At 43.7% G+C, this 27,286-nt stretch overlaps 1 protein-coding gene across 1 annotated transcript in view; it reads right to left on the bottom strand.

The window, feature by feature from the left end:
* LOC147683193 (uncharacterized) overlaps positions 1-21,869 on the bottom strand; it is a 502,788-nt gene extending 480,919 nt beyond the window's left edge. Inside the window, exon 1 of the mRNA XM_086942506.1 lies at positions 21,563-21,869. The gene's annotated coding sequence lies outside the window, so the exon portion shown is untranslated. The remainder of the gene's footprint in view (positions 1-21,562) is intronic.
* Positions 21,870-27,286: the final 5,417 nt, after the last annotated feature.

The raw sequence follows: 27,286 nt of genomic DNA on the forward strand, positions 1-27,286 counted from the left end.
AAACAGACATTTAAGATCATACTCCATGACACTCTCACAACAATGATGAACTGACATATAAACAAAACTGGCATGAGCGAATCGTCAGAAACAAATTTGTAAATCACTAGAATCTCTCTGCCAGGACTAAGAGTGCAGGGCGAAACCCACCTTCTAGGAATATGAGCGCTCATGGGCAAATGGTACACAGACGCAACTTAGGAGTAAGGAAAGGGAAAGGAAAAGAATTGGAATTCTGAGCTTGGAGACAAACTAAGGTTGGTAATCAGAGAACAGTAGTCTATATAAAAGATGTCACAATAACACATATTCGCGGTACAGTACAAGCGTGGAACAGCTTATTGCACTCACCGCCATCGGTCTTGAGTAAATGTTATTCTGGCCTGGCTCCACAAGTAATAATGCTAGTAGGTAGAAGCTGTCAGAAAAGGAAAGCAAACACAACCCCCACAGAAGAATCGAAATAGTAAAGTTAAAAGGACATGCGAGAAAACAACAACAATACAAGGATGGGAGAGAGCCCAGAAGTAAACTGTGATGAACACAAAGAACCCATTCAGTTGCCAGATGGAGTTCTATTTACCTGTTCTTTTTGTATGCTGCATGTATGGCATTGTATGGCTCGGAAACGAAGTGCAGGGCACCGCCGCCATCTTGGGATGAGGACAAATCACTGTGATGCTGGGACGGGACTTATACACAAGGAGCCACCATGCTCATGCCAGTCCCCCTAGCAGTGACCAAATACAATGCCGAACCCAGACACCAATATCAGCAAGAACCACCTACACAGTGAATGCAATTATTCCCACCATCCACCATGGCAAATCCTGCTGAGGCCGAGGAAGGGCGTGCCTGCTGGCCTTGGAACACCTACAATTGGAGGTCAGACATTCCAATAGCTCTGTTAGGCCAAACGAGTGGCAGAGTGTCCATTATACAAATGTCTATAACATAAAAGCATCTTTAAGAGGTAGTTTTTAGTCCAACCAGTCGTGGGTTGATACCACCTGTAGGGAATAAGTCTAGTAGAAACAGAACCACTGAAAAGATAACGTTGTCTTTTAAGGCAATTGCCAAGGATAGTTGGCCCTTTAGAAGACAGTACATCGAAAGTGTGCAGCCCCAAACCGTGTGTACCCTGGAAACTAGATCAGGACTAAGTTTAATTTCTTCATCCATTTGAGTGGACTTGCTTGTAGATTACTGATTGAAGTGTGAGTAGAAGCAGGAATCCTGCTGCCATGCACACCAAGATAAGCCCTAATTTTATTGTTTTATTACATCAGTTGACATGCAAAGCGTTTCCCTCGTATCCTCCTCTGTTTTCAAAGTATTGATTTACACCGCCACTCTCATCCTTTCATCCTTTAATAAGATACAATTTCGACAATCTGTTTTTTTGTGTTTTTTTTCTTTTTTTGTCTTCATTTGCCGATACCCTAGTGCAAAGAAAGTCGCCAACCACCAATGTGTGCCTCTACATCCAGCCCCCGGATCTACTAACATGGCACGGACACAGGCGCATAAGAATTTAGATTGGCGGAAGAAGGAAAACTTCACACAGCAGGGAGACCTATGTCACTCCATCTAGGCGCTTTATCACCTGTTAGACCAACACATACCTGGGAAGACCCTTCAACTGGTCCATGGAGTAAAAAGAAGGCATAATCATAGGACCCGGGGGAAAAAAAAACCCCGGCCATCCTACCTCCAATTTACCAGGAAGTCCCAATTTCGACAATCTATGACCCAGCCGCCTCAAATAACTTTATTTATGTTTTCAATCTAGAATCCAAAAGAAGCACTGCCTCCTGCAAAGACCAGACACTACAGCTGCATATCACCCAAGCAAAATGGAGGAATGATGTCATTATTTTAAATGTAAGTTTGACAGCTTCACACAGATATTCCAGTATGCAAAAAGTGATGGCTGAAATGCTTGAATCAATCTCAGCCTCTGGTAACTACTCGGGCCACATTCCAAGGCATCGTTATTTTACACCCCATGCCACCTCAGTCTGGACCCAGCTATAAGCAAATCAGTCTTGACCCTGCTCCAATAGGAGCATTCTCGTCTGTACTGCCAGACCAGGTCTTCCCTGAACTATAACACTTGCAACCCAAGACCAGTTTTGCCCTGATTAGGGCTTATCAGTCGGGTATAGCTCGGCTCCGGTGGCACAAGGAGCATTGGACCAAAGTCTGGGCATACCCTTGCCACTTATGACGGACGTTACATTAAACATACAAAAGCTGAGGGGTGGAATGCTTGCAGTTTGTCTAATTACCTGCAATTCCCCGAGGAAGCATTCCAAGCCATCGTTCTTTTGCTCTCTATGCCACCTCAGTTTGGACCGAGCCATAGGCAAATCAGTCTTAACCCTCCTCAATAGGAACACTCCTGACCGAACTGCCACTGCAACCCCCGAACCAGAACACCTGCAAACCAGGACAGGTTTTGGGCTCATCAGCCAGGGATAGCTTAGTTCCAGTGGCACAGTGCACAGTGTACAAAGAACATTAAAGAAGACTTGTTCTAAAGACACTGTGGTTTCTCTGTTGCCAACATATGTATTACTGTGTGTAATTGTGTCCACTTGACACAGAATAGTGCAAGAGACAACTACTCAATTTTGATACTCCTTGGTTGTGTGCATTAGGCTTTTGCTTTCTGTTTTGTATACGTATGTTCTTTGAACACAAGCATTCGAGGGGTTAGAGGGCTTATCCCCCCACCTGTGTGCACCAACACTAACTACCAATATCCTTTCTACAACCTTTGCGTCCACTTCAGCAGAGCACCCATTCCCTTCACTAAAAAACCCTTTCTTACAGATAGCTATTGAGGTCATAGGTACCACTTCTTATTGGCTCTTGGACATGAACTACTGCAATACATTATGTTTAATGGACTCTAGGGCTGGGATTAGGTAAGTGTCAGCAGATGTTTCTTAATCCTAGAACAAGCGGCCTATAAAACAGAAGGCTCAGAAAAGCATCTGAAGCTAGCTCTGAACTTTGGGTGTTTGTAAGAAAGCGCAGCTCTGCTTCCTGCTGTAAATAATGACAGTTTCTCTCACCAGGTTTACTTAAGAGAAGTGACTTTCCATAAATAAGTGCTAGACAGAGTTTTGCAGTTGCCAATTATTGTTTTATTGTGGTGTATCTACAAGGGTTACTATTCAATTTAAAATAACTGCTACATTGTTCTTTGCACCTATACTATTTCAATAACTACATCTACAAAATGAATGATTAATATGACAATTTTATACATAAACATTTCCCCTCTGATTTTTACATGTACAGCTATCTCCTTTAGATATTGAACATTATTGTCAGAATGTGGATTATTAATTTGGGAGGGTGTGCTTTGACCAAGTTGAAAATCACATACTGCTTAGGTCCCAACACGGTTGTAAAAGATTGTCTGCTCTGTTAATATGACTATCAATGTGTTTATCGACACAAATGAACTATCGTCCTTTTCAATAGAGTCACAAGTCCTGAACTCGGCATCTACCTTGACACGCAAGTATGTAGTCAGGCAGGCCCTTCGACCTCATCCTGGGATTACTGATTGATGGGTCTCAAGTGGGAGGGTTCATAGCTGGCAGGCAAACACGCGGGCAGGAAACTCTTGATCAATCCCACAGATAGGTTCAGTGACATCACAATGGTCAGTGGAGATTGCCCCCAATAAAGCACACATGTCCCGAGGGGGAACGCACGCTTCAGAAAATGCCATACATTTAGATGCCACATGAGTTAGGAACACATAGCCAATCAGGACCTAGCACACGTAGTGATCACGCGCTCCCCATTCGGGGCACATTCACCACTGGCCAAACTGACAAGCATAGTCGAGACCCTCCTGTAGTAACCATTGACCATTAATTTATGACTCTAAGGAAGCAACCAACATTCCTCACCATATATTGTACGCCGGATATGTTTATGGCTTGATGTAACATTATATATAAGACCAATGTGAACCCAATGTAAATTGAGACAGTCCTCAGACCTCGTGTCTGTAACTACCTTCCAGGCCGGTTTGTTTATTTAAATGAAACTGTTCCTGTTTTGCCAAACGCCTCTTGTCTTCTGTTTTTTAAGTAATTTTAACCCGGGTAACAGCCCAACTGATGGCAGCGATGCCAAACGCAACATTCAATTTCCCAGAAAAATGCATAGTAAATTCATGCAGCTTCAAACTATAATAAAGTTAAGAACGCAATAACATTTCCAAAATAATATGGTAATCAAGAAAAAAATAAACAAGCACAAAATGTGATAATATCACATAAGGGGAACGTGAGATATAGACTTTTAAAGTTTTTAAGGCAGCAAGTGTTAGGAAATGGGGAAGTGCCAACTGAAAGTCAATGAGACCTACGAATAATTCCAAGTAGACCAAAATCAAATAAGCATCGGTAAATATAGCGAGTCACACTGGTCGAAGTGTCTATATTGGGACGTTGTTACGTTTCTGGTTCTCATAATACTCCAATTGTACAATGTAAGATACTTGAGCCAGGAAAGGACCCTCGAGATTGGATAAATTGGTGTTGGGCTTTAGTTTAGGTGCCTAATGCTCCAATAGATACAAAGCACGATTTTGTAGGCAATGACATAATTTCGCGGCTGGGGTATCTTTGTCACTACACCTGGTCCCAAGTTTTAACTTCAGTTGTTTTATAGGTTCTCAAAATTCTCATGCAGTGCATAGCTGTATGCTGAAGCTAGACAGAGCTCCACAAGGCTGGATGCTTTCCCTGGAAGATCATGCTGAAATGTTTTTCTTTCAGAATGGAACAAACCAGGAAAGCTTGCCCACAAAGGGTGCACCCAATCTCGTTTAATCTCAACACCATGCCAGGTCTCCCAGAGGTTGAAAAAAATGCTGAAAGTTTCTTAATGTATGAGAAAGTCATCCATGTTCTTCCTCTTCCAAGGCTATTAGATCTTCACAATAGGCATCCACACAACATATCTCTCTCTCTCTAGCCAGCGTTTTCTATGGATAAAGTCCTACATGGTCAGAAGGGCCTTTTTCAGAGCAGCCCTTCTATCTTTTAAGTTCGTGTAATAGAATAGAAGGCCAAACCCTTGAACTTTAGAGGGGAATTAGAATACAGGGGAGCCAACAGAAGTCAGGAGTCTTTCAATTTTCTCTGCCAGCAGTTGGCCACATCGTTTTTCTTCTTGGTGTACTTCCCAGGTTCAGGAATGTTCAGAGAAGCAGGTTTTGAAGTGCAAGTCTTATCATGTGCACAAGTCAGTGATGGGAGTATTCCCTTTATCCAATCCAGGTAACTTTCCAATGGAACAAGCAGGGCTGTACAACAAATGAATTAGAAGGTCTCATGCCAATTCTGAAACAATCCATTTATATACTTCTAAGAACCAGTCTATTGAATATCAGTCAGTGTCTATTTTTTACACAAAGACAACCCACAACAGGCAGATCTTAATAAACCCTTTAAATCACTACTACATCTAATCTAATACTAAATATCAGTACTCTCAAAAGAAGTGATTGGGTGTTCATACCTTTTTCATTCATGCCATAAGATAAAGTTAAATCCATTACCTGCATTATGCCCCATTTCAACCACTGTACTAATGTGTTAATCCATCTAGCTCCTGCTTATTTTAAATTCAACTCATGAGGCCTGATTTAAGATTTAACAGATGGTACTAAATCTGTCAGGAAGGTGGAGTGGAGGAAATTACCTCTGCCATCCTGAGAGACTACTATCTGGCAGATTTAGAGATGACTGCTGACCCAGCAGTCACTTCTGTACCTTGAAGAGAACGGCCATGATGGTGGGACCATTCAAGGTACACAGTGTTTGGTGAACAGCCGCTGTCAGTTTTAATGCTCATTCACCAAACTTTTTTAAAGTTTTTGTCTTTCTGAAACAAGCACTCAAAGCAGGAGTTTGTTTCAGAAAAAAAAAATCCCAAATCCAAAAAGTAGGGTCATTCTTTTTTAATGTGCCTCACTTCCACATTTTTCTTGACGGATATGGACAAAAAAAAAACATTGCACCATCCAGCCTAAATATGGCAGGCCTTCCTCCGACAGATATCACTCCATTAGGTCATCGGAGAAATTAATCTGTTGTGAGACTCAACTGAGCTCTGTCGGGGATAAACTTATGGTCTGACCGAATCTAAATCAGGCCCCCAGTCTGCCCCTTTTCTTTAAAAAAAGACTTTTTATTGTTTTTCAACTTTCAAATAGTTGCTTCTTTCTAGCACTTTGTACCACCAGTATGCATGCATATCTTAGCAAACCAGGATTCGTGTATCAACTTCATAAGCAATGCAATAATCATTTCAAATCTCCGAGATTCCTTCCAGTCGTTTTTAGCAAAAATGTTATAGTATTCCAGCAATGACTTCACTTGGCATGTCATCACCTTTATTGCGGCCCTAAGAGTTAGCACCAATTGATCCCTTTGCCGGGCAATCAGCTGTTTTCCTAGTTCTCTCTTTTCCTCCCTATGTAACGCTGCACTTTACTCTTCAGAGCAGTACATCATGGCCTTGCTCCACTAAGCCAGTGGTGAGGCTTTCCATAATAAAGTAATGGATCTTCCAAGTTTAAAGTGCTACATTATAAATAACATTTTTTTTTTACCAGAACATTTGGTTGTCCTATTTGTTTATATTTCACAACAACTAGTACACTGCACTACTCATGTGCTACCTACTTAATACAACTTTCACATTCCTACAGAGTTATTTTGGTTTACATAGTTCTCCACTGTCACAAACGTCTATTATTATTACTGCAGAGTGTTCCAAAATCCACAGCCAGGGTTGTGCATAAGTAAACATTTATATAATAAAGATGTAACTAAACATTATTTTGTAAGGAAACTTTCGTTGTCATTTCAGATAGGTTATGCAGTTATGCCTAGCTCATGAGATTTAAAGTAAACTTTTTCTTTCTTAATTTAAATATACCTTTATAAGTTTCAGTTGAAGGGATATAATGGTTATAATTTAAAACCTAAAATCAACTGAAATCTGGTTATGGTTTGTGATGTAACCTTAATGATCCCACTGCACTATTAAGTTACTGATTTTAGTACAAAACTGTAACATCGGTGCAAGACATTGATTATTAGTTGTGAAGCATGTGAGTCCTTCACAAGTAATAAGTCCCCAATTGTCTTTATACTAGAAATTAAGTACCCAATTGTAGCTCTTGACTTTCTCGGGGTAGCAAAGCAGAGCAGTCAAATGTCTACTCAAAGGAGGGTGTGTGGACTAGTAACCCCACCTCTCTGGTACACAACAATGAAACTCAATAAATTATTGTTCAGTCTGTGCATTTTCTTTTAAAAAGGAAAAATACTTTAAAAACATGCATACTAAATGGTACACATTAAATAACAAATACGTACAATCAGGTAAGTCGAAATACCTTTGGTGACACCCTCATATCACTTTACTCCTCGAGTGGGTCCTAAACCTTATAACAACAGTATCCCCTATCGATATTAGATGCAACATCACAAAATAAAAGAGTGTAATTATCAATAAAGCAGGCTTAATGGCTTTGCCATGGTGTCACCACATCAATAAAGTAGCCACATGTTATAAATCACTAATGTACCACCACTGAAGTCAATGAAGACAGTCCCAATATGCAGTCCATATTATGACCCACCATTGAAGTCTATGGGGGTAGTCCCACCAGTAAATAGCATTTACTATAGCCTTATAGCCTGCCGTAGTGGGCTATACCGGCTATTAAAGGCCCGAGCTGAAGGTGAGGGACTTTAACAAGGCAGCTGGACTTTAATAGCCGGAATAGCCCTGCTACGAACTCCATTGTTTTCAATAGAGCTTCCAACGTTCCAATGTTCTAATATACTGTAAAACCTTGCATTGCCAACCGCTAAAGCATTGGCTTGAAAACCATGTATCCCAGATGCAGCCTTAGGACCTACCAATAGAGATCCCCAAGCTCCGAAGCTTATAGGCAAAAGCTCAAGATGCAGGAATGATTGAAACAATGAAAAGCCTCTTCCAGGGTCATAAAGGCAACCCCCTGGGAGACTAAGAGTCACTTTTAGGGACTTTTCTGGGAGGAGCTGCTGCACTTTAGGCAGCCTCCTAAGGATGTACTGGTAACTTTGGTGGTGACCCTGCACTTCGAGCGCTGCCACACAAAGGAGCAATATGCAAATTATAGCCCTTTGCAAAGGCTCCATTGTCCCGGGCATGAATATTTTGAACAAACAGCTTTCACTGAGGGCAGGGATGCTATTTCTTTTAGTAAATTGGCCTTGTGCCAAGTTGTCCATTTTTCACAAGTGACCAAATGCCACTTGGAGCACCAACATGCCTTTTCGCTTTTCTTTTGGGTGGGGCAGCGTGGGGTGTCCACTACCACATTGCTCAGGCAGCTCCCTGTACCAGTGCAGTGCTCTCAAAGGGCTGGCACAGGAGTCAGCTTTGTTATTTTCCTGCCAACATGGATGCAGGTGGGAACAGCTGACTGGTGCTCTTCAGAAACAAGCATAGGGGGCAAAAGAAACATTAGTCACAATACCAGAGCTCCAAACTGCCCGGTGAGCCTCAATGTTCCAATTCTTGGGGCCCGGGAGGATGGGGTCCCGTGACGGTTTCCTATGCATCGGCCCTAAGGGATGGGGTCTATGGGGCCATAAGTTGGCTCTGAGAAGGCACGCCAAATATGCCTTGTCCCCATCAGAATTAACAATTTCAGGTTGTGCTGACCCTGGGGGCTTGGCCCTCCCTGGAGGGAAATAAAGAACTTGCAATAAAGCGGCAGTAACTTCATGGTAAGCCCGGTCCCCCGGGGAACCAGCAGTATCTCAGGCTCGGCAGGGCCAATTCCAAAGTTCTTGGGATTGTTTTGCTCCAGGTGGCCAGCCCTAGCCACCAGGAGCATTTCTTTCAGGCTTCCTGCCCTTTAACCCCTTCGCTGCGGCGGCTATTCCGCCGCAGCGCTAAGGGGGAGGCGGGGCCACGCGGCGGTCCCATGCTCGTGACGGAACTGCTCCGTCACGGTCCGCGGGTGAGCTGTGCTTGTGACAGAACGGTTCCGTCATGGCCCCGCCCGCTCTTCAGAACGTCCAGCGCAGGCGCGGAATTCGCACCGCGCAGGCGCGGCGAGGGGGCCATGACGGATCCGTTCCGTCACCAGCACAGCCCACCCGAGGCTCGTGATGGAATGGTTCCGTCACAAGCATGGGAGGTGTTAAAGGGCACTTTTTATGGGGAACAGGGTTTCCTAGTTCCCTGTGCCAGACATGTCCTCTGTCTGGCTCCCAGGGCTCTTCTTCTACTTGTGTCAGCATCTTGCACGGCAGACAAGCAAAACTCGTTCCCTGCCACCCCCATCTCCTCCCCCCAACCCCCCTAGCCTCATGGTTACTTGCAGGGCACCTGTGTGTCAGCGAAATGAAGGTCCGATCCACAGACATTTCAAGGGAATCATTAAGAAGGTCCATTCCCCAACTGTGCCTCAGGGGGCAGAAGGGGACCAGCACCACTGCCAATGGAGAGACCTATCTTAGAGCTCATGGTCAGATGGAGTTAAAGTCTTTCAGCCCATCCTTGCAATGGCCGGAAGGGGAGAACAAGGGAACCCTGCTCACTTCGGAACCAGGGTGACTGAATATAACAAGAAAAAAATGGTTCCTAGCAAGGGCATCAGGTGGCATCTCCTTCCAGGTTACCATCATTTTGCCGCTGTCTCTCCCTCGTCCCGTATCTTTTCATCTGTCTCATCCATAGTGCAGTGATTTTTAAGTGGGGGTGGAAAGTTCTAAAAGCTAGGCACCCCTGATGAGGGTGGTACATTATCACTCCACCTCTATTCCAAACCTCCTGCCCAGCTTTCCAATATGGTGCCTTCAAGTTTCTTGTGGAAAGAGCTTTCCTGCGAGCCTCAGCTCCACCCCTAGCTGACACATCCGCCTCATCTTTTTCCCACCAAACCTTCAAAGGCCTCCTGGTATGCTCCAAAGGTCTAGCTCTCCTCCTTTGTATCTGAGGGCCTGGGCTGTCCCAACCAAGGTAGAGGGTGACAAACTAATTAACAGATGTAGATTTTCTCCTCACCCTTTCCTATATCAGAAACTGGGTCAAGCACTGTTAATGACTCTATAGTTCTCGGAGGCCTTTTGTCCTCCTTCTGGAGAGCAGAGTGATTTAGTTGGTCAGTGAGGGGGGCAAAAGCCTGTAATCTGAATATGAACCGAGCCTGGGAGCTATGGTACATTTTACAGTGCCATGAGGAGTTCAAGTGTTCATGTGTTATTTGCCCATAACCTCATATCCCAGCTGCACAGCAGTAACCTTGTCAGTGTTGGTTATCAACTTCAGTACACTTACAGTGAATTTACAGTGGTGAGACTTAGGTGGTGAGATTTGCGCACAGTAAAAGTGCAACAAACGGGTAGTTAAATGTGAAAAATCAAGGGGGACTAAATAGACATAACACATTTCCTGCAATTGGTTAGTCAGTGAATTTTTGGAGGTATGTAATTATATACTTTAACTAATTACTTTATTTCACTTGGATCACTCAGCCACCAGTTGGCATGGCTGCAGGGGGTGTGGTCTTAAGAACACCCTTTGCCCCGTTATTTTGCTCCACTATCTGTGGGTATGGCCTGTGGCAATATATACCGGGAAATTTGCACAGAGCTTGACCTTTGGACATACCTGTTCCCAGTACCCACTCAACAACCTTGCCCAGTGGGCAAGGGACATTGGACCCAAGGTATTCTGCCATACCTCGTCCCATTACCCATGATGCATGTGTTACTGGGCATGGGCTTTCTCCAAGTCCAGTACTCTTACTGGGCTTAGGGCATTGCCTCCAGCCACAACTTAAACCCAATACCTATGCCCCAGATGCCAGTATTTCACCACCAGTGCCTCCTCCCCTACAAACCCTGAAGAACAATTTGGTCGTGCACAGTGGGCTCTGGCACTTGCAGAAGCATATCTTTGTTCTGTTCCCAGAGCCTCTTCTCCCAGAATGATTAGGGTGCCAACCATGCCATGCATCCTGGTCCCTTCGGTCCCTAGCTCCTCTGCCCGACCCCCACTGGGGAGACTTTCAGTGTGGCCTGTCTACCTAGCAAGGCCTTTGTGCCATGTTCTTTTGCTCATGGTGCGTGCATGGCACAGTCTTCAGCAGTGTTTTGGGGAGCAATGGGCAAAGGGCATGTCCTTTAATCATATCCTGCATGTAGCCCTTCCCAAAACCACATGGGCGTTCCTTACTCTTCACATATGGCCATCACATCCACAAACACACATTATTTTCCTCCTTGTCCAAATCTTGCTGGTGGTGGTGTCTGGCAGTCCATTCTACACAACCACTATCACTTGGCTAGTGGTGAGCTTCGCACACCTTTTCCAGGTACATTGCCATTTTCTGTCTGTATGGCACACCCTGTGTGAGGGCGTTTGTCTGCGGCTTGATCCTTCTTTCTGCGTGTACCTTGGAGGCAGCTTCATATGTGGCCTACACTTCTCTTTGAGTGTCTTATTGATATTTATCAGCCTTGACATACATATCCTGGCCTGGCCATTTGCCACAGACCAATCCAAAGATCTATAGCCTGGCAGCGTTTTTAGGATACCAGATGTACTGGGCGCCCCCTGCTGCAGTGCACAGATGAGTTAGACAGGAACCTAAGAATAATTGCAGCAAGTTTATGTAAGGGGCACTTGAGTCTAAGTAAATGACATATGTTCGAAACTTTTTGGCAGTGTGTTGGTGCCTACGGCTATAGTGTGCACAGAAACTTGGTCTGGGGTCCGGCTGCCTGACGGTAATATCAGCGTCCATTAAAACAGAACTTACCAGACATGTACTAACGGGGGTAGGTTCAGTCTAAACTATACACTCAAGAGAATGGACAAGAAATATATGGATGTAGCTTTTCATTTGACAAAACATGTGCCGAACTTAACAGGCACCTGAGGTATTATTTATATGCTTATATTGAATAAGATCACCCTCTGACTCCAAGGGTCAGGAGGATATCTAGATATGAGCATTGACGTAAACTTGGTACCAACAAAAAGATTAGTCCCCGCACTATTTGGTACCATGAGCTGTTGTGTGAACTTGGCAACTTGGCAACTTTGACGTCCCATACTAAAACCTCTTCTTCTTTTTATTCGTCCACCAGAGCGGTGTCCCATTACCTTAGCTGGGGCCAGGTATAGTGGTGTTTTTCTCTCCTGCCACATAGGTGAGTGCGACAGTACGCTTTGCACATGATGAGTATATGTGTCTTTATTGACACAAGGTAGACATATGATCTACTTTAAGCTTGATTGCTGGTTCTTAAATTCTTGGATCCAGTAATCCAACCATGACTAATTGTTGTGTGTTTTTCTTTCTATGTATCTGTTCGCGTGTTCCTTGGTCAATTTGGTGCACCTTGGACAAAGAAGTCAGGAGACGGATGATGAAAATAACACTCGGGCGATAAAAAACCTTTTATATTTGTTACTGAGCTGTAGCGTTAACGGTCCCGATGAAGCAGCAGGATACCCTTTGGCTCCGTCTAGTCTGCAGAAACATGTTGACCTAACACACTCAATAGTAGTTATTTGTTTACACTACTATCTTCGCACTCTTTTATTGGTTTGGGAGTGAAGAGGTGCACATTAAAGCCTTTTACCCCTTCACTATCCAATTTTATCTGTTGAATACACACTTTTTCACTTATTGTTTTCTCCACGTTCTTTGCACTGCTTTACAGCTGTCACCTTACACCCTCATACACCATAGCAATCACTGGGCCTCACAGGCCAGATTAGGCTTATACATCTGCCACTCTGCTGTGGGTATTCAATCTTACCTTCATGGTGTGAAGGGTCCCAGATGATGAAGGGCGGTATCGGTCGATGACTGATGGGAATTTTTTCACATAGAAGGAATACCCTAGGCGTGATTTCACTAGTTCATATTATTAGTTGAGATCACTTCTCTTGCACAGATACATAGTTAGTTGTTTGCCCTTTTTTCTGACCCATTGCTACTTTTTGTTGGTGTAATTGTTAAGTTAGGGGCGGTAGCAATGTTTGGTCTTTAAACTTCCCCTAGGACCCTCATCTTCCCTGTTGTGTTCATCAACATTTTATAACGGACATTAAAACAGGTTCCTATTGGACCCTATATTCTTGTCCTCAACTCTACTGGGAAAAACACTGACGATTTTTGAGCAATTAATGTAATAAATTCTCATGTAATCCATGTCAGTGATTTAGTTCCTGTTTATATTTCATGTTTTACTGAATCTTGTGCCCCAGTAGATTGTTAGCTATTCCCAGGATGTTGTGTGTTTTTCTTTTTAGTTTAGCATATTACTCTTGTACAGGGCATGCTTTGAAATGAGTCAAGTCCATCTGTTGATAACAGCTACGATCAAGAGGTCTAGAGTTGAGGCTGAAGGCAATGCAAGTTTCTTTCAGTGCCTGTCAGTGGTCAAAAAGGAGTTCAGAATACATGGTCATAAAACTGCTGGACTCTCTGTAGAGCACACAAAGACAAACATTGACTACGCCAAAAATTCAGGCTGGATTTAGGTGTATGTCAGTTGTGGAATTATTAAATCTGGATGAAATAGCAGAACGCTCAGAGAGACACCAAAATACTGGTTGGGTAGCACACTATAGGAATCACAGATATGTAGTTTATGTGGTAAGTCACACCTATAACTACATAGGCCACCTCCCTTTTAGAGATATCCCACTTGTTCCCTCCCATTTAAAGCTGTGCATCCATATGTCATCACACATGCCCATGCATACAGAATGAAGTGACCACCAGCGGTGTCCACATAACTGCAACTGTTCTTTTTTCTCTTCCTATGTTTTTTGGTAACCTGGAAGGTGGTTCACAAACTGCGGAATGGCCCAGGGGACAAAAATATATTAGTTCTGTTCAATTTAGAAGCCAGTGGCCTAGTTGTGTACTCATTTTGTTTTTCGTCTTTCTCAACAACCCCTCAACGGATTTACACAACTCCATACAAGAGGGTTCCACTGAACCTAGTTAATCTTTATGCCAAGTTTCAGTGGTTGTTTCTTGAAGCAGGGGCAATAACTGTTTGAATAGGACATCCGGGACCCCCCCCCCCTTCCCTAGCCCCGCCCCTCTTCCATGCTTTTTTTTCTAGTATGTAGAAATACAAAGATGAATGAGTACTTTTTTTTTAAGTTCCATGCCGATTTTTTAACAGGGCTGGGTGGAATGCTGCATAAATCATACATTTAGCCGCCAGTCAAGATATCTGGGTTAAATCCATAGTTTTTTTGCTGTCCATGCTACCCCAGTTTAGACACAGCCATATGCAAATCAGTCTTGACTGTGTGCCTCATGGGAACAGTCCAGACCGAACTGCCAAGCCAGATCCTCCCTAGACCGGAAACAAGCATCCTGGGACCAGTTTCTGGGTATTACCCTTCATCAGCCAGGCTAGCTTGAATCCAGTGGCACAATGAGCAAGGGACCCACGCCTGGGCATACCCATCCCACTTAGGGTGAAAAGTGCTACGCCAACAAATGATGGATGGAATGCTGAATAAATCATACATTCACCCCCAGTCAAGAGATCTGGGTTAAATCCATTGTTCTTTGGCACACCATGTCACTCCAGTTTAGACCCAGCCATATGCAAATCATTCTTGACCCTGTGCCTCATGGGAACAGTCCAGACAGAACTGCCAAGCCAGATCCTCCCTGGACCGGAAACAAGCATCCTGGGACCTTTTTCTGGGTATTACCCTTCATCAGCCAGGCTAGCTTGAATCCAGTTGCACAGCGAGCAAGGGACCCACGCCTGGGGATACCCATGCCACTTAGGGTGAAAAGTGCTGCACAACAAATGTTGGACTGAATGCTGAATAAATCATACATTCACCCACAGTCAAGAGATCTGGGTTAAAACCTGGCTTGGTAGTTTGGGCTGGACTGTTCCCACAAGGAACAGGGTCAAGACTGATTTGCATATGGCTGATTTCAAACTGGAAAGGCATTGTAAGCAAAAAAACGATGGATTTAGGCCCATATCTCTGGGGTGAATGTATGAAATGTTTCTGCATTCTGTCCATCAATTGTTCTTTTTGCATTTGTCACCCCAAATGGGACGGGTATGCCCAGACGTGGGTCCCGTGCTCACCATGCCACTGGAGTCAAGCTATCCTGTCTGAAGAGGGGTGAAACCCCGAAACTCATCGTAGGATGCTTGTTTCCAGTCCAGGGAGAACCTGGATTGGCAGGACGGGGCTGGATTTGTTCCCATTGGGCACAGGGTCAAGGCTGATTTGTATATGGCTGGGTTCAAACTGGAATGGCATGGTGAGCAGCAAAACAATGGATTTAGGCCCAGATCTCTGTACTGGGGTGAATGTATGACATTGTTCTGTATTCTGCCCATCAATTGTTCTTATTGATTTTTTAACAGGATCATTGCTATTAACCTCAACTAAATGTGTTCCCTATAACTAAGCGTCTTAATGACTGATTTTTAGAAGTAGTATCTGCAGGGCTTTAAGTGGGAAAAAAACGATGGGGGGGGGGTCTCTCCAAGGGGTGTGTCCGATGTAATTCAATGTGTGGCTTAAAAGCTCGCAAACTAAAAATCTGTGCTTAGCATAGTGTGCCACCCCACTGGTATTTTGTTGCTTCTGTCATTGCATCCAGATCTATACTAATATAATAAAGAGAGAGCCAAACATTTGAGGCGGGTAATCTCAGGAACCACAGCACCAATCACAACACCCGATACATCTTAACCCTATAAATATACCCTGTACCCCAAATACCCAAACCAAGCCCTGAACCCTATAAATACCCCTGTTCCTCAAAATCCAAACCTACCCCTGAACCCTAAAAATACCCCTGTACCCCCAAACCCAAACCTAGCCCTGAACCCTAAAAATACCCATGTACCCCAAAACCCAAACCTACCCCTGAACCCTAAAATACCCCTGTACCCCAAAACCCAAACCTAGCCCTGAACCCTTAAAATACCTCTGTAACCCAAAACCCAAACCTACCCCTGAACCCTAAAAATACCCCTATACCCCAAAACCCAAACCTAGCCCTGAACCCTAAAAAAACCTGTACCCCAAAACCCATACCTATCCCTAAACCCTAAAACTACCTATGTACCCCATAACCCAAAACTATATCTGAAACCTTAAAATACCCAAACACCCCAAAACATATACCTCAGTACCCCAAAACATATACCCCTATACCCATACTTACCTTATCCAAACATTTTAAAAAACATGCTTTTACCATTCATGCATTTACAACGAATTTCGTTGTAAATGTATGCATGGTAAAAGCATATAAAATGTAATGCCATGCGTTATAATGGCATTGCAGAGTCATGGTACTTTCCTAATGAAAGTATGCGGAGTGATGGTATGCAGAAAGAGAGTTGCGGAATAATGGGTGTTTACCCTCCCCCGGTAAGTACATTGGTGGCCCACATCTCCAGCAACATACTCATATTTTTTCACCACCCATTTGAAAAATGCACAGGTCTCTCTCATTGATGGCCAGCACCGACATACACTTTTAGACACACCTCCCGCCACAAATTCTAGAATTGCGAACTTTAGAGCTGGGGAGCTACGTTCGAATCTCGGCATCAGCTCAACATCCTGTGATTCCAGGCAAATCGCTTTGTCTACCCGTGCCTACCACAAAAAAATGTGTTCTTCTGTAATGTAAATTGTGCTCATGCTATGTTGTCGAGTTCGGGCTATATAATATTGCAAGGAAAAATAAAGTAGGGAAACTCGAGTTCACACACTACTGAACGCGCACTCTAAAGTGCATCAGCAGTGCACTGTGAATCGGAGCGTTTCACAGGTCTGTCACAGATAAGAAATGCTATCAAAACGAAATCCTACAAAACAATATACTACTGGCCGGCAGCAATTCATACCCGGACAACGTTGGGACGGGCTGCTAGTGTTTATATATATATATATATATAAATATATATATAATATATATATATATATATATATATATATATATATATATATATATATATATATATATATATATATATATATATATATATATATATATATATATCCTATCAAGCACAGGGTTATAGGGGGGAAGTCTAATGTTTGTCTATTGTGTCTCTTATTTAAAGGTTCCAGATACAGACCTTAGAGTGAAGTCTAACCTTCCTTCAACTCAAGCAGTAGATGGTTTCTGGCTGCCGCCGTGTTTTGGTTTATTTCTCCCTTTTTCCCCCTTCCCCTGTTGGGGTCTCATCTGACGAGTGTGTGCTTACAAGTTCGTGGGTGTGGCCGCTAAGGAGGAAGGGAGCAACTAGCTTCTGTATCGCTCATTCTGTATCCAGCTCTAGCTCCTGCATCGCTCCTGCTGTATCCGGCTTTTGTAAGGTTAGTCTACTAGCCTCTGTTGTGACAAACTGCTAGCTAAGCTAAAACAATTAATTAAAATACATAGACAATGGGTACGATATGTCATGCAGACTTTAACAGTCCAACCTGCTATAAGAATTCCACAGCACACCCCTCATCAGGGGAACACAAACAAAATCACACCACAGACTATACAGTCAGTAATCGGTAAGTTGCCCGCAAAAAGGGAACAAATTCCATTCTGGTTAGCCCAGAAAATTACTCAAATAGAGGCAGTATTTCCCGAAAGTACACCTCATGAGAAACACAGGATTCAAACAATCTGTTTACCAATGGCGATTGCACCACACGTAGAGGACTGTGACACTTGGGTACAGTCTTTGCTTCAATCTACACAAAAACACATGGTCTCCCGTCTATGGCGGTAATACCAGACGTTCTGAGACAGATTCAAAATGAATACGGTCCAGAACCGGCCTTGAATCTAGGTATGAAATTACTGAAAGATTTCAAACAGGTCTCAGCTATCTTATTAGCTAACATTAAAGGTGAAGCAGCATCAGTGGCAATCCGCCAGAAATTAAAAGAACTTGATATTACTGAACAACCGTATGAACTTGCCAGAATTATTGAAAAATCCTATGAAGAACTAGGAAGAGATAGTTTGGGAGGGAAACCTGTAAAACCTGAACTAACAGAAAATCCTGAAAAAGTTTTTATCAAAAACAATCTAACTACTACTAAAAAGAAATGGGAAAATAGTAGACAGTCACTTCCTAAAGAGAAGCGCTCTCAGTCCAGAGGTAGATATCTCCAAAAGGAGCACTCTGAAAAAAGATATAACCTTAGAAATAGGGATAATTTAAGAAATCCTGATAGATATCAAGATACTGATACAAGATCCTCTCGTACCTTTCAGACTTCCTCGCGAAATCCGAAAGAAGACGATCAGATCAAAAAGAAGAACGCGTGAAGTCCAAAGACGATCAACACATTCCAAAAAATAAGAAAACTCAATTCTCCAAAAAGAAGGTAGCAAGTAATAAAATCAGATATGCCGAGGATCTTGAGGACACAACTAAAGAACGGGGAGAGGGCCCAGACAATGCTGGACAGCCCAGCAGAGGTCACCATAGCTCACAGGATCCTGAAAGATCATCTGGAGACAGTGGATCTGAATGAATGCATTCAGGTTGAAACTGCCAACACCAGAGTTAGTGTACCCCATAAGTTATATGAAGTAACACTCCGAATAGAGGGGGATATAACTAGGAAGATAAAAGCACTCTTTTGGGAAAAATTATCTAATGGTTATGACATCCTTGTAGCTGAAAAAGACTGGCCACCTGAATTTGTCAGGGAGTGCCCACATGGGCGAAGAGATCATTATGCCAGCCTTCTCTAATCATATTCCTATTCATAAAAAATACACATATGCCAGAAAATGGGCTGTAGCCCAGGCTCCAGCATTATATAAAAATAATTTGGGGTGGGATGAGGATTCTCCTCTCCATAAAAGTCAGTTAAATAATCAACCAACTGCTCAGAGGCCGCATCCAGTTAAGCAGGAAGCTAAAAAACACCCCTGTACCCCAAAACCCAAACCTAGCTCTGAACCCTAAAAATAACCCTGTACCCCAAAACCCAAGCCTAGCCCTGAACCCTAAAATACCCCTGTACCCCAAAACCCAAACCTAACCCTGAACCCTAAAAACACCCCTGTACCCCAAAATACAAACCTAGCCCTGAACCCTTAAATACCCCTGTACCCCAAAACCCAAACCTACCCCTGAACCCTAAAAATACCCCTATACCCCAGGCTCCAGCAATATATAAAAATAATTTGGGATGGGATGAGGATTCTCCTCACCATAAAAGTCAGTTAAAAAATCAACCAACTGCTCAGAGGCCGTATCCAGTTAAGCAGGAAGCTAAAAAACACCCCTGTACCCCAAACCTAGCCTTGAACCCTAAAAATAACCCTGTACCTCAAAACCCAAACCTAGCCCTGAATCCTAAAAATGCCCCTGTACCCCAAAAACCATCCCTATCCCTAAACCCTAAAACTACCTCTGTACCCAATAACCCAAAACTTTATCTGAAACCTTAAAATACCCAAAACACCCCAAAATATATACCTCAGTACCCCAAAACATATACCCCTATACCCATACTTACCTTATCCAAACATTACAAAAAAAAACATGCTTTTACCATTCATGCATTTACAACGAATTTCGTTGTAAATGTATGCGTGGTAAAAGCATATAAAATGTAATGCCATGCGTTATAATGACATTGCGGAGTCATGGTACTTTCCTAATGAAAGTATGCGGAGTGATGGTATGCGGAAAGAAAGTTGCGGAAAATGGGTGTTTACCCTCCCCCGGTAAGTACATTGGTGGCACGGCGGCCCACATCTCCAGCAACATACTCATATTTTTTCACCACCCATTTGGAAAATGCACAGGTCTCTCTCATTGATGGCCAGCACCGACATACACTTTTAGACACACCTCCCGCCACAAGTTCTAGAATTGCGAACTTTAGAGCTGGGGAGCTACGTTCGAATCTCGGCATCAGCTCAACATCCTGTGATTCCAGGCAAATCGCTTTGTCTCCCCGTGCCTACCACAAATGAATGTGTTCTTCTGTAATGTAAATTGTGCTCATGCCATGTTGTCGGGTTCGCGCTATATAATATTGCAAGGAAAAATAACGTAGGGAAACTCGAGGTCACACACTACTGAACGCGCACTCTTAAGTGCATCAGCAGTGCACTGTGAATCGGAGCATTTCACAGGCCTGTCACAGATAAGAAATGCTATCAAAACGAAATCCTACAAAACAATATACTACTGTCCGGCAGCAATTCATACCCGGACAACGTCGGGACGGGCTGCTAGTATATAATACAACAAGTAACATTATACCTACAACAAGCCAGGTCTATTGGCTTTGTCAATAGTTGTTAGTTGCATAAGATGAAAACTGCCCTGCCAACCTTCCCAGGTCAATGCGGGAGGTGCTACTCCAGTCCAGGTATTTTTCTTTGAATTCTGGGACTTGTAGTCTTGTATATTCCATATTAAAACAGGACTACAAATCCCAGAATCCAAAGGAAAAAACCTGGACTGATGCCGCCACTCATGGACCTGCGGAACTTGGCAGCTTTGTAAAAAAAAAAGCAGCATTTATGGCTTCATTGTTTATAATATTAAAAATGCTTCAGTTCTAAAATGATGAGACAGTGAAAGAGCTATAGGGAGTCTCTTTGAAGTTACATCACAAGCAGTGAAGGATGGTACTGCCGCAGAGTTGAGATTTTTTTTTTCACCGAGGATGAGGGCAAAAATGGAGAGCCCCATAGGGACCCGTCTCAGCACCTGCTTTTTAGAATTGCTGGTGACCAGCACCGGCAGGACCCGGCTCACTTAAAACCCTGCGTATCTATACATTTCCACGAATCCAAAGGATACACCTGCACCGCACCCTCACTTAGCATAGCCCGTTAAGATATCCGGTTGTGCGACAACATAAAACCTATAGCGTTATTTATAAAATATTGCGATAAAATACATCTTATACAACAGAATCAGGTGCCAATAGCTCTCGAACAGCCGAACAAACACATTTGTCAAACAAGACCAACGACAGCAGCAATCAACTGAACGTCTTTCCAATGGACTAATCCTCCGAGATGCTGAGTTGTTATTGAGACAATATCCGCCCAAACCCAATCATATCAGTTCATATCAGCCGAGCATTATAGCTTCGGTTTACACGTCACATGAGCAAAGAGAGACGCCAGCGACAGCAGGGGAAGGGATAAGCAAAAGAAGAAAGAATGCCACCCGCGTTATTAATAATATGCTTTCTGCCATGGTTGTAGCATTTCAGGTAAATCTTACTACTATTAAACGACTCAACCTCTCCCACTTGGAAGGTAAAAATATGAGTCTGGCCCACATGGATTCCATTTCAGACACATACGTGTCATATAATTCTGCGTAGAAGATGCATTAACCCACCAAGCTAGCTCACACGGCCACGCCCAATGCATACAAGTAATAAACATAAAGTCATTAGAAATCCCTCTCTGCCTGTCCCTCACCTGACTGGCCGTGAAGAGGGCTTGACCGAGAGGGCCCTCAGAGAGGGGTCAAAGCCTCGGAGGTTGAGCGGTCACACCCGTGTAGTCCGCTCCCTGTCGGTCGGCAGTGGCTTCAGTGTCCAGACGACAGTGAGAGGAAGGAACCACTTCGAGCGGGCGGAGGGGGAGGTACAGGGTCTGGAACCAGAGTGCAGCATCTGCTCCACACCCCGCTCCTCAGCGACCCTAAACACCTGGTCGTCACCAAGCTGCCAAAAATACTTGGCTACCGTAACCACCTCCTATTTAGTACTTTTCTATCACTCTTCCAAAAAATAATACTTTCCCAGCGCTACTGCGTGAAGTTCTTGTGACTCCAGAGAAGTCTGAAGAAGGTTCCAGGTCTTTCCTCCAAGTCAAGTGGCGGAAGGGAGCCCTGGAGTGCACTGTGTTGAAGTCCCGCTGAAAAAGAGCATTGTCCAATCTGAGCCCAGCTGCAAATTTCCCAGATCCGTAGGCGATTAGCTGGGACCATTCAGTCTTTTTTCTTGCTTTATGGGACTTGTAGACTTGTCTTTTTAATGGAATTAATCTATTAATCCCAGTTTGAAGACAAAAAAATGGGAGTGGAACAATTTAGTCACGCTTAAACCTGGGGAAATTGGCAGATCTGTAAAAGTATTTCTTTGAAAAAGTATATACAGTATGGAATATGAATAATAAAACAGTTGACACAACAAAAACGTAGGAACCCAAAGTGCATCACACTTACATTTATGCTCCCCTTCACTAAAAGGCAGGCTAGCTTTAATCTATGGGGACAAAGAGCCCAGAATAGAGGCCAATGGGCCAACTTTGTGAGGACTTTACGCAGGACTCGAATCTTCAGGGATTCCACAGTGGTTAGTTACAGACAGCCATGGGAAGGTTTAGAATAGCTGGGCAGTTTTGGGCCCTGCTTCTGGGTGTGGGTCAAAAGTACAAGAAAGTCCCGCTGGGAAACACAGAGTTTACGGTGCGGGGATTGTTGTTTGTAGGGGAGCTGTTGCAGGGTTCTACAAAGTTCTCCAATATCTGTGTGCCCAGGGCCTCCCTTGCCTAATGTTTTTTAGCTGCTGTAATCCAAGGGCAAGTAACTCAGAATATATGAATTAGGGTGAATCCTTCAGGTGCCCTAGCCTCTTTACTGGGATTTTCATGGGCCTGCATTTGAAAGGCTAACAACTGGTCATATTCAAGGATTGCTGTCACCAGTGGTTGCCTACGACCACAGATCACCACTTGAGATGTTCTGAGCAAAGGGATTTACAGGGACCAAATACAGCCAGGGGAGTCTTAGGCTTTCTCTGACATGTGGATGCTCCTGGGCAAAGCTACACTGAAATAACAAAAGGAGCTAGAGAAAGCTGAGGATGAGGGGTTGTTGCATTTGCTGATGCTGGACCTCCAACCTTCCAAGGAGATGGTCTTAAGAAAGCATCTAGTGTCACAGGATACAGTCACAGCCCACCATAAGTTCTTGGTTCAAGCTCAACATCTGGCTGCATGAAGTTTGGAGGCGGAATGTCAAAGTACTGGAGGCTCCCTGGAAAGAAACAAGGATAGTTTCATTAGTGCATGGAGGTGCGCTCACCAGTCACAACTCTACGCCTACTCAAAAGCTTTACGTCACTCTCTGACAACTCTACTATTGCTTGTGTGTGGGCTTTGTTTTTCTAATTTGTAGTGTTTGACATATGATAAATCAAGCTTACGCTAACTTAAAGCAACTTTGATCTTTCTTCCATTGGGAATGTGACATTTTAACATAACATGGGATCACTGCTGTTCACCTTTCACACTGTAATAAAGAATTGGGGAGTTTGCACTAAGAGACTAAGACCTTCCCAGTCACACTGAACACAATGTACCTAATCAAGGACAACCTAAATGTCTCAAAGCAAGTTACGTGCTATGTAACAAGTATAGGCTCTGGGAATAGGCAAGTCTAATGTAGTAGAATTGTGAAAGAATCCTAAAATGTATTCAGTAGTAAAATGTTTCTTCTTGCTTGTTCCCTTTTAGTGCATATCCTGTGAACCATGTATCTGGGTAGTAAATTATGAAATCTTTTGTCTAAAGTCTTATAAAAGGACTTGTTTTCTCTCTGTTGGGGGAGGGGGCACATTTTTCCCTTTCTTTGGAGGCACATCTATGCTGATTCTTTGTTGAAATTTACTGAGTTCTTATATTGCCTGATTTATATGCTGATAAGCTCCATTGGATGATGGCCCATCTTATGTATTTCAATACTTATTTTCTTTGAGTAAACTTTTAAGCCTCCATCCATGTCTGTCATTCTTATTGAGAATGTTTACAGCCTTATCAAATGAACGTAATAAATTAAGGAGAGATGAGTTCATCGGGGAGCACCAAAGTCTGTACAGGCACTACAGCACTTCTGGTCATCAGATGTTGGCATGCATTGGGCAAGTAAATGAAATACAGGTTTGCGTGCCGACACTTGTCCTCCTAGGCAGGGTTAATGGTTTCTAGAGCAGAGTAGGCAGATGGCCCCTGACATCTCGTGGCGAGGATACTTCTAGATATTCGGACACATTCTTGCGCAGGTACACCACTTAAATTGTTTCCAGGTGTGTGGGTGAAGCCTGCAAGTGGCTACTATGTTCTGGAAGCACCAACACAATTGCTGTTTTTTTGTGAGTTTGTCTTTTTCTGGTAAATTCTTAGCATTGTTTTTAGGGGTGATTATGTCACATTTGTGCCAGTTCATGCCGGATTCTACAGTAAAGAAAATCTCAGCTTTGAAATGGGCCATACCCAATTCTCTAATTCCTCTAACGGCCAAGGCATGGGACCGTATCACAACACCCCTTGCTACAAGAACAGCAAATAATAAATGGAGTGGCATTCTGTAGTATAGTAATCGCAGGCAGGGATGTCATTAAGTGATCCCAGAAGGTACAAGTCACATTTTTGGACCCTATGATACTGTGTCTTCAGTCAGTTTCCACATCTAGCTTCCTCAATAGTTCCCGCTTGACTGAAGGTGCGATATAGGGCAGAACTGCTCCTTCCAACACCACCAAGCTACAAGAAAAAGTAAAGGTGATGGTGGAAGCAGAGAAGGAGAAGAGCGTGAATGCAATAGATGGAAGTGTGATGGGGAACATCCTTTTCAACGCAACATTTACGACACATGCCTTTACATCGCAAGTTTTACAACGCATGTCATTACAACGCATTGCGCTGGGGGGCGCTCTAGGATAGGGAATAGATTTAATTTACTATCCAACACCTTCCCTACTATCCACGGGGACTGGAGTTGGAATAGTAAATTAAACTATTCACTATCCAGCACCCCTCAACACTATGCGTTGTAACAGCATGCGTTGTAAAACTTGCGATGTAAAGGCATGCGTAGTAAAAGCATGCGTTGTAATGTCATACAACCAATGTGATAGCTCTCTCCAACCGAACCACAACAGGATCCTAGCAGCCTCACCAGTACTCCCGCACCCCAGGACATAAGGTTTCCTAATGTAATGTCACTGAGGAGTGGGGAGAGAGGATACCAGAGATAAACACAATGAACCCAATGCCCTCAGATCTCCAGGACACTGTGCAGGATCCCTGACACACCGAGCATCACCTGTGATAAACTGAGCAGCGCCCAGAAACACTGAACAGCAAATGAACCACATCTTTACATTGTATAAAGCAACCTAGTAGGTGGTGGTACTGATTATTGAGTGGCAAATATTGTGGTAATAGGACATCGAGGGCCAAAATATCTACAAAATAATTATGTGCTATACTTAACTCCACCTATATGTACCTTGACAATGTATATACATCTTCACGGTGCACAGATGTGACAATAAGTAGAGTGAACCTAACTATATTTACCTCTCTTACCTCCTTGAAATTTCGCTCTCAATGTTTTGGTAATGATATTATATCATGACCCCGATATTCCAGGGGTACTCTAGGAATACTGATCAGCAATCTGACGTTGAGCAAAACGCCTGGCATGTTTAGTGGGACGTTTTGCACACTGAGCAGTGGCCTTTGCACAAGTAGCTACACTCAGGAGCATACACGGCATAATAAACTGCATAGGTATACACTGGCCAGCAACCTAGCACATCAGACTTTCTGTAAGCTGAGCAGTCTCTCTGACGTTAAGAGTAGCGCGCCCTGACTCATTGAGCAGCACTATGGGATTTAGAGCAGGAAGCTTGGCATCTTGTACAACTCCAACAGAATACCGAGGAGGCGCCTGCTGTGCAATGTTTTTCACAAGCAATGCTCTCAATGCCAAACAATCCTTGGTTATTCTTAATCAAATTCAGGCATGTTCGGCCATAGTAAACACGTGGAAACATAAATTATGACGACCTATCTAGCAGTGGTGCTATCAAAACACCACTGCAGCGGAAACAACTATTACCGTAGGGACAGTCATGTTTCATGCATTTCCTATATTTTCTGTGGCAGTAGCTGTCTTATTTTGTCATTCTATTATAGCTTCGTCAGCCGCCTGCAGCGGGCCGTTTTTTCATGTTTTTCAGAAAACTTATTTATGATTTTCTGTCTTGTCCAGTCCCCAGCCAGCAATTCCTCAGTTCCTGGCCGCGTTTTCTCAGCCCCTCTGTACTTCCCATCCCAGTCAACATTTCTCTAGTTCCTGTCAACACTTTCCACATGGTCCCCGTCACCCCAGTTAGGGCCCCATTTTCAAAGCGGCGCTTATCCCCTTCTCTACGAGTGTGAGGCTGGCCACAAGATACTTTATGAGTTGACCAAGACTTGGTACCCACCTTGGTATACATAAGACCCTCATGGTAAAGCACCTTGCCAATTCAAGAAAACCTGCATAGGAAGAGGATATTACCAGAGTGCTTCTTGCGACACGTCTCTGTTTTTCTCAGCTGGTACATTTTGAAGATGGAGACAACCCCAGGTTTCTATTTTGTATGACTACGACCTGTAAAAGAAGGCATGCTCAAACAAAATAAGAATCCAGGGTTGTTATAGTGAGACTACTACTCAAACAACTCGTTGCGCATGCTGATAGTACCCCACATTGCAAAATCTACTTATATTCAAGAGAGGTGTTTCTCACCCTGGTAAAGGAAAACATAAAAAAAGAAGAAAATTGTTGTTGTTATTTAGTCCGTGAACTCCTAGCGTGGACATACCATGAATGAATAGATTAGCAGCTGGAAAATTCCTTAGCGACACAAGAAATATGTGCATCAAGAAAAAATAGCAAATTCTGCAGCCGTGGGAAAATGCTTCAAGTGTGCTTTTTAGTGGACTGTGAAGGAACTGCCAACTAAGGGCCCGAATGCGATGTTGGTCTGAGTTGCCTCTGACCGGAAACCGTTTCGGTGGAGGAACCACCCCACCATTGGTCAGTGGTTCCACACACCGAATTATGATCCAGCTGCACATAGGGCGCTCGGAAACTCATATTTCTCAATGGGAGCTTGTGCAGCGGGCAGAAACCGCCAGCGGTACAAGGTCCCATTGAGAAATGGGAGTTTGTAAACATCAATGCACTGTGTGGCAGACAAGCTGCCTGCCACACTGTACAGGGATGTTCAGGTGGGCACCATTGGTGCCGCCAAACCCAGATGCGGCGGGCCAGGGGAAAGGGGGCCCTGCCCAATGTCACTTTCTGACCACTTTCTGACCACAGCCAAACTAAAGAAAAGACTCCAGCGCATACAGAACGCC

This window comes from Lissotriton vulgaris, chromosome 11 (assembly GCF_964263255.1).
Source record: "Lissotriton vulgaris chromosome 11, aLisVul1.2, whole genome shotgun sequence".
In the NCBI taxonomy this organism is placed as follows: domain Eukaryota; kingdom Metazoa; phylum Chordata; class Amphibia; order Caudata; family Salamandridae; genus Lissotriton; species Lissotriton vulgaris.